Source organism: Priapulus caudatus, unplaced genomic scaffold (assembly GCF_000485595.1).
Source record: "Priapulus caudatus unplaced genomic scaffold, Priapulus_caudatus-5.0.1 Scaffold299, whole genome shotgun sequence".
In the NCBI taxonomy this organism is placed as follows: domain Eukaryota; kingdom Metazoa; phylum Priapulida; class Priapulimorpha; order Priapulimorphida; family Priapulidae; genus Priapulus; species Priapulus caudatus.
Window position 1 is genome coordinate 82,746 of NW_014577360.1, and position 10,827 is coordinate 93,572.

The 10,827-nt window shown below is 43.1% G+C and overlaps 1 protein-coding gene across 1 annotated transcript in view; it reads right to left on the reverse strand.

Annotated features, from left to right (window-relative positions):
- Nucleotides 1-10,827, reverse strand: part of LOC106808721 — a 48,031-nt gene that overhangs the window by 35,820 nt on the left and 1,384 nt on the right. The window lies entirely within an intron of this gene.

Genomic DNA, 10,827 nt, shown 5'->3' on the forward strand with positions numbered 1-10,827 from the left:
TGTGTGTGTGTGTGTGTGTGTGTGTGTGTGTGTGTGTGTGTGTGTGTGCGTGTGTGTGTTTATGTATTAGCCTTTACGGTTCAGTTAGGCCGCGACCGATAGAGCAAGACACTGCTATAAACGGGGTTAGCATTGCTGGGAAGCCGTAAATGTTTGTACCATCCTTTTAACAGAGCATGCACACTGCAAAAAATATGGGCGTTTGTTTTCTTCACGCTAATTTTTACATAGTCCTGGTGCTAGTTTGCGATTTTGTATTGTATGCGATTGATGGCATCACTGCATTTTTACTGCAGCCTAGTGTACCATTTAGTTCGGATTCGCTCTACTAGCAAACACCACCACACAAGCATATATCGTTACGCCAGGCGCTTAACATTGGTAACTGCAGTCGTTTATCCTCAGCTGAGCTGTGAATAAATGTGTAGGGGAAGAAAACGACTTTCATGTGTGTCCCGACCTTCCCGCTTTACACGTACTAGTCTGTATGACTGCCTAGTGTAGAATAAACCCAATAGATGCAGGCCTAGCGATTTTCACACTAGCTTGTGACAATTTTGTTCGAGGCTTCCGCGCGACAAACTCTTCCGCGCGTCGTGTGCAAGTGCTGATCATGCAGTCGTGTCTTTTCGAGTTCGCCTAGCTGTAAATCTTGACTCACTTTAAAAACCTGGCAGCTAGCCCACGAAAACGAAGCATCCAGATCACACACATCTCGGCACATTCCCAGTCTCCGCAGTTAACGCTTCCGAAACCAGGATAACGATCGGGAAAACGAACGGGATAACGACAGACTCTAATGCGCCTCATCACGCTCAACTGATTTTACTTGCCGTTGGTTAGCAAGCACGGCTGTCACGGTGCAGCGCCCTTACATTGGGGTAGCTGCTGCTTGGACTCGAGCGAAACATAAAATAGTAGGCGTAATCAATGTAAATAACTGTGAACTAACCGTGGTGAAGCTTAGTACAAGATTATACTTTCAACCTATCCATGAACTATAAGTTGTTTACACCTTGAAACCTTTTCAAAAAGAATTTTCCTTCGTCATTAATTGCGCCGCCATTTTCCTCCTTTCACCAACTAGGAATTTACTCAAGCTACGCCGCTGCAAGCACACGCGTCATATATGCCCACAGTGAGCTTTGTATACGAGCAGTGATGATTCCCCAATTAGAGGGTACGAAATGAGCCCGAAAAGACACTCGTGAAAAGCGCGAAGCGCAGACGCGAAGTTGTTGAAGCCAGAGTACACTGTATATAATATAATAGGTATGGTTGCATTGGTGCATTCTGATATCAGCTGCGCTGGTCTCTCTCCGTTTCGCTCCTATATTTCGTTTAGTGCTACGTTTGAAACCTATCAATACATTTTATTTCCAACATCTGCGCTCTTTACATAACTGTATATATACACATTATTCGCTAAACATTATTTACCAGCCAAAAGTCGTGTATTGCGCGGGTATATAGTTATTATCTAGTCAGCTCGCGATACCATGTATTACACGCAGACAGCGTTCCAAACACACGGTCGCAGTTTTGCACGCTGTCGTGGGAATTATATGTGTATACACATTGTCGATGGCTGACACCAATATCGCATTACGGACATTTTATATGCCATCGTGCATATTGAAGGAGAGAATATTTCGTCGCTGTTGCGCATTTTAGCGAAAGCATGCGTCAGCGATACTGTGCATTTCGTTACAATTTATTTATGGCAGATAACAATGATGTTATAAATACCGATTTAGAGCCGGTAAAAGTTTACTTATTAATATCTGTTTGGAGGAAGCGGGAATATAATTTGTATAATCTATTCAGGCCGGATAAACTATTGCTTCTACGATATTATTTTTAACGCGAGTAAGAATTAGTTTTTTAATCAAAACCAGTCAAAACATCGTTGCTATTCAATTGTTTAGCACTGGTAATGCTGTTGTTGGTAAACCTATTGTGGAACTGACAGAAATATTGTTGATACAATTTTCTTATAGCTGGTAAAACGCAGTTGTTAGCTCCTCTTCGAAGTAATAAAAATGTCTTGATACTTTCTACGTACGTCAGGTTAAAAGCCGTAATTATGTCCATTTAAAAACTAGGTTTATGTTCATACAATTGCGCACCTGTAATTGACGTTTAAAAGTGCGTTGTTCTTTTCAAGTAAAAAAGTTGTACGCAACCTTTTTTTGCGTTTTATTAAAAAAACACCACTATTTTATTCACGTGTTTTATAACAAAGAGCCCCCGGACGCGTGTGTAATGTGGTGCACGTATAGGGAGGTTGATAAGCTTGGCGCACGGGACGAGGAACTGCGCGCGCAACCACGCGCAACCAGTGACAACACTGACGAGTTACATGGCGTAAACACTATCGCTGATTGCCGAGCCTGTGATGGATCGGGATTCCCCTGACGTAATCTCCAAGCCATCTAGATGAAGCTCACGGGACGCCGAACGAGAATCTAAAGGGCGCTGCGAATGAACGTGAAAAATGAGAGCGAGCTGCTTATATATATTATATATGCTATCTAACAAGGGAATCCACGTAAATTAACCAGCCCAGTCCACGCGCTGTGCGCACAGTCGTCGCTAGTTACACTATTTGGTATTGTCTCCTTAAAATAATAAATAATCAATCTACGCTTAATATAAATCCATTTGGTAGGGTTAGCAATCTATAATGACGTATACGGGTTTGACGACGCGCACGTCAGCTTTACAAATAGACCGATTAATTGCTGTTTGCCCGCATCATACCACGATGATATAGCCGACTGGAGGCCACATCTAGGCAACAGCAGCAATTTTAATGCATATATGATTTAAGTGTGTGTAATAAAATTTATATTCCAAGAAATGGCAGGTTTTAGTATTAGTTGAAGTCAAAGTTTCAGGTCTCGAAGAGAAGAGTACCGGCTACGGAAACGTAAGCCTACACAACAAACTCACACGCTCCCCTCTGTTCTATCGTAAAACGACCAGAAAATATTTGGTACCGACGAACACACACATGCACGCACGCACGCATGCATACACACACACACACACACACACACACACACACGACACACATAACACACAACACAACACGACACACATCACACACACACACACACACACACACACACACACACACACACACAGCAAAGAGGAACAAACGAGATGAAAGAGCAGAGAGTATGTGTGTGTGTGGTGTGTCGTGTGTGTTGGTGTGTGTGTGTGTGTGTGTGTGTGTGTGTGTGTGTGTGTGTGTGTGTGTGTGTGTGTGTGTGTGTGAGTGTGTGTATTACAAGAGAAATGGTGAAGAGAGAAGCGAATGAGGCAGGAAGATATGGAGAGGCTCTGGCATCGACCGTATCACAATCTCCGCTAGATAAGCAACGACGAATCCGACCATACCGTAACGCGCCAACACGCTCTGCTGATGTGCCGCGGATTTGCGAGAGCGAACAAATTAAGGTTGTTTGTCAATCACCCATGTTTTCGTATAATTTGTTCCGAGCATCAGGACGAGACTGCGGTCGTTGATGGCTTGCCCGCAATTCCCAGTGACCGACGCACTCTCCGCTGTAGTCAAAATGGTTTGAGCATAATTAAGATATTCTAAATAGACGGATCGCTAATCCGTATGCTTATCGAATAATTGGTCGATCAGTTTTTTTCTTCATTCCGTTTTTACATCGATGAAAATAATCCAATATAATAAATTAGAACGCAATGCGTGCAAGATACTACGTCAAAAAAATCAATACGTTTTTTAATTCGATTATGCTATCGTAGTATAAATATATTCATGAAATGCTACGTGATTCTATTTTGTATTATAAATTGCTTACGCCGTTGTAAATCTCCTACATAAATGGCCGGCTCTGTCTGTCTGTCTGTCTATCTGTCTGTCTGTCTGTCTATCTGTCTGTCTGTCTGTCTGTCTGTCTATCTGTCTGTCCGTCTATCTTCTCGAGACCCGTAAGAAGTGACCCTCAACACCATATATATTCTGAATCAGCATGACGCGACGACCATTTTAGGCCAAAAAAATAGCAAAAAAAGGGAAAAATAAGGGGAAAAAAAGATAACTCCACCTTTTCGGTCCATTTTGTAGGTAAATATGATTTTTGGCCACTTTTTGGCTGAAAATTTAACCATTTTTAAATTTTTTTATTTTCAAACCCGGAAATGATGGATCCATCCGAAAGTATGGAATTGAGTCTCAATTTCATACGCGGAACGTAAAAATAGTAGCGCACTGCAGCAGAAAAGTAAAGAGGAATCCTAGCGCAGCAGAAAAGTCTGCCACCACACAACTTGGTGCTCTGGGTCGGCGTGCTCATAATGCTAATGCGCAACCTGGATGCTCCCAAGCTCTGCAACGGCACAAGGCTCACAGTGAAGCAGCTCATGCCCGGAGTCATCGAAGCCAAAATCATGACAGGCAAGGGCAAGGGCGAAAATGTCTTCATCTCAAGGATCCCGTTCATCCCATCAGACCTGCCATTTCAGTTCAAGAGGCTGCAGTTTTCAGTCAAGCTGAGCTTTGCCATGTCCATCAACAAGGCCCAGGGCCAGTCCTTCAAGGTGGTTGGACTCAACCTAAGTGAGCCAGTGTTCTCCCATGGCCAGCTCTATGTGGGGTGCTCTAGGGTGGGTAACCCAGACAGCCTCTACATCCTCTCTCAAGATGGCAAGACCAAGAATGTTGTGTACCAAGAAGCGCTGCAGAACTGAACAGAAGTGAGATTCTTGGGACAGATTTATAAAATCCGAATAAGATCAGTACAGCCGTGATGGCAGACTAAATTCTACCTCTTTTCTTTTTTATCCCGGGCATCGCCGGGTAGCCCAGCTAGTTATCTATATCTTTACATCTACATCTACATCTACATCTACATCTACATCTACATCTACATTTACATCTACATCTACATCTACATCTACATTTACATCTACATCTACATCTACATCTACATCTACATCTACATCTACATCTACATCTACATCTACATCTACATCTACATCTACATCTACATCTACATCTGCACCTAAATCTACATCTACACATCTACAGCTACAGCTACAGCTACATCTACATCTGCATCTACATCTAAATCTACATCGACATCTACATCTACATTCTACACCTACATCTGCACCTAAATCTATAGCTACATCTACATCTGCATGTACATCTACATCTACATCTACACCTAAATCTATAGCTACATCTACATCTACATCTACACCTACACCTAGACTCACACCTACACCTACATCTGCACCTAAATCTACACCTACATCAGTCTACACCTACATCAGTCTACACCTACATCTGCACCTAAATCTACATTTACATCTACACCTACACCTACACCTACACTCACACCTACATCGACATCTACTTCACCTACACCTTCACCTACACCTACACCTACACTTACACCGACATCTGCAGCTATATCTGTCATGTCTGCATCTCACGTTTCAAACGTGTTACGAATTGTTAAAGCGAAGATGTTCGTCGTTTAATTACGCGCAAGAGAATCTATAACCATTATCGTGTTCAAAGCCAATGACCTACTAGACACACACTAGGCACGCACGCATTCAGCGCGAGAGAATATTATGTGAATTGGGGCTATTTAGCTCGCTCGTAAGAACTCGTTCTTATATGTGAGCCTTCCTCACCAGGCCAACCCGTCAGTGAGATAAGTTAGGGAGAATAGAATATTTATGTATAGTGACATTGAGCGTCGATGCATCGAACGCCTGCGTGCATGTGGAAGGGTTAGCTCGCGGCAGACGAAGCAACCCACGGGATTCCACGGGGAACGATCCTGCTCGAGAATAATTCATGTATCGCGTTAAAGCTACGTTCCCGCGTGCTCGCGTTGTACAGCGCATTTGTGTTAAAGCTACAGTCACACGATACAACATGTGTGTTAAACCTACGGTCCCACGACACAACATTTTGCTAACGTTGTAGCAGGGTAGAATATTTGTGTTAAAGCTCACGACGTAACCTTTATATTACGCGTATTATTAGAGTGTTAACGCGACGGTCCCACGACACACATTTATGATACGTTGTACCACAACATATTGTTTGCTATACACTTTGCGGGGATGCAGTGTTTGACACAACTATTGTTTTACTTTGTACCACGACTCAACATTTGTGTTACTTAGTAGTTACTTAGTCTATAGTATTCCCGCTGCTGTTTAGAGTGCAGTGTATGATATATGGTCCAACCCACACCTACTCAGGATGTATGCTGCAACATACCAGCTATGCTACGCGGGAAGCATTGCATGTCATGTGATACGTTGTCATAGCCTAGCATACCATTAGCGCTATAGTTGCTGCAACCATTACCGGTGTGGAGTCCATTACACAGCGGTGTTAGAAGAGTCAGTCCTACTGGATAAATATACGATAGCGTGAATGTTTAGCTAGCGGGCTATCGCAGCTATACAACGGCGCTATACAGCGATGGGGGGATCACTCACACGCTCAGCTGCTCACATACAAAGCATCGCGAGAAGAGCCAAACTCGCCGCCTCCCAATTAATAGGGAAATTGCGAATTCGAGTAATTGAGAATTTACGTGGATTTTTGTTGTTTCACGTGTCCAGAATATTTATAATTGTGATAATATATAAATATTGTACCTCAAAATAAGCCTGCCTAGGCTCAGCTAAATAGTTAGGGAATAGGGGGGGGGGGTTACCGCAATCTGAAATGAGTTAGGGCCCGAAGATCCCGCATTAAAACAGTCCAGTGAGTTCATCCTTTCGCCTTAGGTTGTGAGCAAGCGTACATGCGCAGCGCAGCGTGCGAAAGTCGCCCCGATACATAGCAGCTTGACATTTCTCAGTTTCATTGCGTATACGCTTACATAGTAATAAACTCTTACAACGTACTTTAACTTTTACTATGTAAAGCAATTTAGCAATTATAACATCGTGACCAGCGCGTTAATTTCGCGGTGCTGGTTTCACGCGCGGGCGTCCGACCATGGCTCCACCACAGCTAGCGCACAAAGCAAATCATCTCTGATCAATACGCTGCCGTGAACGAAGTCAAACCGAATGCGCATCGCCATAATTAATTTCAATAATCGATTTTAATTATAAAAAATTCGATGCCATGGACTGATGAACAGTTCTGCTCGCCAATGACAAATAACGCGCCATCATTTCTACGTGCTCACGGCGAGAGATGACACATTATGACGATGTGACGCTGTGACGACACATTGACACACTGTGACGACGTGACGACACATTTACACATTGTGACGCTGTGACGACACATTGACACACTGTGACGCTGTGACGCTGTGACGCTGCGACGACACATTGACACACTGTGACGCTGTGGCGCTGTGACGACACATTGACACATTGTGACGCTGTGACACTGTGACGACAAATTTACACATTGTGACGCTGTGACGACACATTGACACATTGTGACGCTGTGAATGACACATTGACACATTGTGACGCTGTGACACTGTGACGACAAATTTACACATTGTGACGCTGTGACGACACATTGACACATTGTGACGCTGTGATGACACATTGACACACTGTGACACTGTGACAACACATTGACACATTGTGATGCTGTGACGACACATTGGCACACTGTGACGCTGTGACGACACGTTGACACATTGTGACGCTGTGACGATGTGACGACACATTGTGACGCTGTAACACTGTGACGACACATTGACACACTGTGGCGCTGTGACGCTGTGACGACACATTGACATATTGTGACGCTGTGACGCTGTGACGACCCATTGACACACTGTGATGCTGTGACGACACATTGTGACGCTGTGACGCTGTGATGACACATTGACACACTGTGACCCTGTTCTCGCAATGCAGCGTCGTTCCCGAGTCAAACTAATAAACACCTTATGTAAAATGGTATCCGACCAAAGTGATATGAGGCGGGGTTAAGAGGGAGTCAGTTAGCCGAGAGTGTATCAGAGACATCGCACTGAGACTGGCGTGTGAAACACCGGATACAATGATGATGTCTGCACACAAGCGTCAGTTAAGGATACTGTTAGGGAGTACGGACGGGTAACATTGTAAAGGGCATTGCAACATAACCGCTCATCAAATTCAATCAAACTCATATCCATTACATAAGATAGATGTCTCTCTACGCTCTCGATTTAAATCATGACTAATTAAGTAACGGCAAAAATTATGAATTTACACGAAAAAAATTTATTTTGTTATTTCTCAGAAACAGCAAAGAGTTGGGACCTAAACTTTGAACCATAAGTTGTTCATGATATGAACTAACAAAGGTTCCCTGGAATTTTTTGAAATGCTTTAATTTAATAAATAAGTTGAAAAGATAAGATGTATAAAAATTTGTAGTGATTTTCAAAACGCAACAATTTCGTAAACAAAGAGCCATAACTTATAAAATATAATATTTAAAAAAATTTCCAGGGAATCATTTTTCTTTTGATATGTTAGCATTGAAACGTAACAAAAATCTTTGGAATCGGAGTTGTGAGTTTCGAGAAATAACGTTTGAAAAATCAGCAACTTCAGGATTTCTAACAATGGAGATATTAGCACTTTTCTAAATTTCCAATGATTGAACGCCCGTGTTAAAAATTTACTAATGCGGGGATTTGGAACTGTTGGGAGGCTACATATATTGTATTCAGCAAAGGGAGGCGACAGCATGCGACGCTTGGCACGGCGCACCTTATGCCAGTATTGAATTGACAAGCGGGGACAAACGGTGACCGCGTCTGGATGCGACGCTTATATTGTTTGGGACAACAGCGGTGACAAGCGGTGACGAATGGTGACGGCCTCTTGAGCGTTGGGACAATAGCGGTGACAAGCAGGACGGCCAGGTGACGCGACGCGTATCGAAATCAGCAGGTATTGAAATCAGCAGGTATTGTGACGTGGAACGGGCGCGACAGCATCGCTTGCTATTTCACGCCAAGAAATCTAGTTTTAATTACCTGCCAAATCAGTTAATCCGGTTTCGCCTGGGCAGTATATAAGCTAGATCCACACAAACGTCACCATTCTTCGCCACACGCCGCTGTCGATTCTAGGTAAATATATTTGTATTTCTCTCGCGTAAAATCGTACTTGTTATGATTGTAATATTTACTGGTATTATATTGTATGATTCACATTACGTATTTCTCTCGTGTAAAATCATACTTGTTATGATTGTAATATTTACTAGTATTATATTGTATGATTTACATTACGTATTTCTCTCGTGTAAAATCATACTTGTTATGCTTGCAATATTCCAGTAACGTCCAGCTTGTCACCGCTATTGTCCCAACGCTCAAGAGGCCGTCACCATTTGTCACCGCTTGTCACCGCGGTTGTCCCAAACGCTATAAGCATCGCATCAAGACGCGGTCACCGTTTGTCACCGCTTGTCAATTCAATACTGGCATAAGGTGCGACGTGCCAAGCGTCGCATCCTGTCGCCACCGTTTGCTGAATACAATACATACATAATTTCTACGTATACATAGCTGCCCGGGGTGCTACATGGGTGCGATCTACCAAATAAAGTGGGTATTGAAATTTCGACCGAAAATCGCCTCCCAACCCTAACAGTATCCTTAAACAACGCTGATTGACGCTCCGAGGGAAAAGATAAAAACTATCGTTCCCAATTGGATAACGAATCATAGCGATGCGGCGGTTACCATAACTTATAAAATATAATATTTAAAAAAATTTCCAGGGAATCATTTTTCTTTTGATATGTTAGCATTGAAACGTAACAAAAATCTTTGGAATTGGAGTTGTGAGTTTCGAGAAATAGCGTTTGAAAAATCAGCAACTTCAGCATTTCTAACAATGGAGATATTAGCATTTTTCTAAATTTCCAATGATTGAACGCCCGTGTTAAAAATTTACTAATGCGGGGATTTGGAACTGTTGGGATGCTACATATATTGTATTCAGCAAACGGAGGCGACAGGATGCGACGCTTTGCACGGCGCACCTTATGCCAGTATTGAATTGACAAGCGGTGACGAATGGTGACGGCCTCCTGAGCGTTGGGACAATAGCGGTGACAAGCTGGACGGCCAGGTGACGCGACGCGTATCGAAATCAGCAAGTATTGAGAATAGGTGACGCGATGCGCTGTGACGTGGAACGGGCGCGACAGCATCGCTTGCTATTTCACGCCAAAAAATCTAGTTTTAATTTCCTGCCAAATCAGTTAATCCGGTTTCGCCTGGGCAGCATATAAGCTAGATCCACACAAACGTCACCATTCTTTGCCACACGCCGCTGTGGATTCTAGGTAAATATATTTGTATTTCTCTCGCGTAAAATCGTACTTGTTATGATTGTAATATTTACTAGTATTATATTGTATGATTTACATTACATATTTCTCTCGTGTAAAATCCTACTTGTTATGCTTGTAATATTCCAGTAACGTCCAGCTTGTCACCATTGTCACTATTGTCCCTACGCTCAAGAGGCCGTCACCATTTGTCACCGCGGTTGTCCCAAACGCTATAAGCGTCGCATCAAGACGCGGTCACCGTTTGTCACCGCTTGTCAATTCAATACTGGCATAAGGTGCGACGTGCCAAGCGTCGCATCCTGTCGCCACCGTTTGCTGAATACATTACATACATAATTTCTACGTATACATAGCTGCCCGGGGTGCTACATGGGTGCGATCTATCAAATAAAGTGGGTATTGAAATTTCGACCGAAAATCGCCTCCCAACCCCAACAGTATCCTTAAACAACGCTGATTGACGCTCCGAGGGA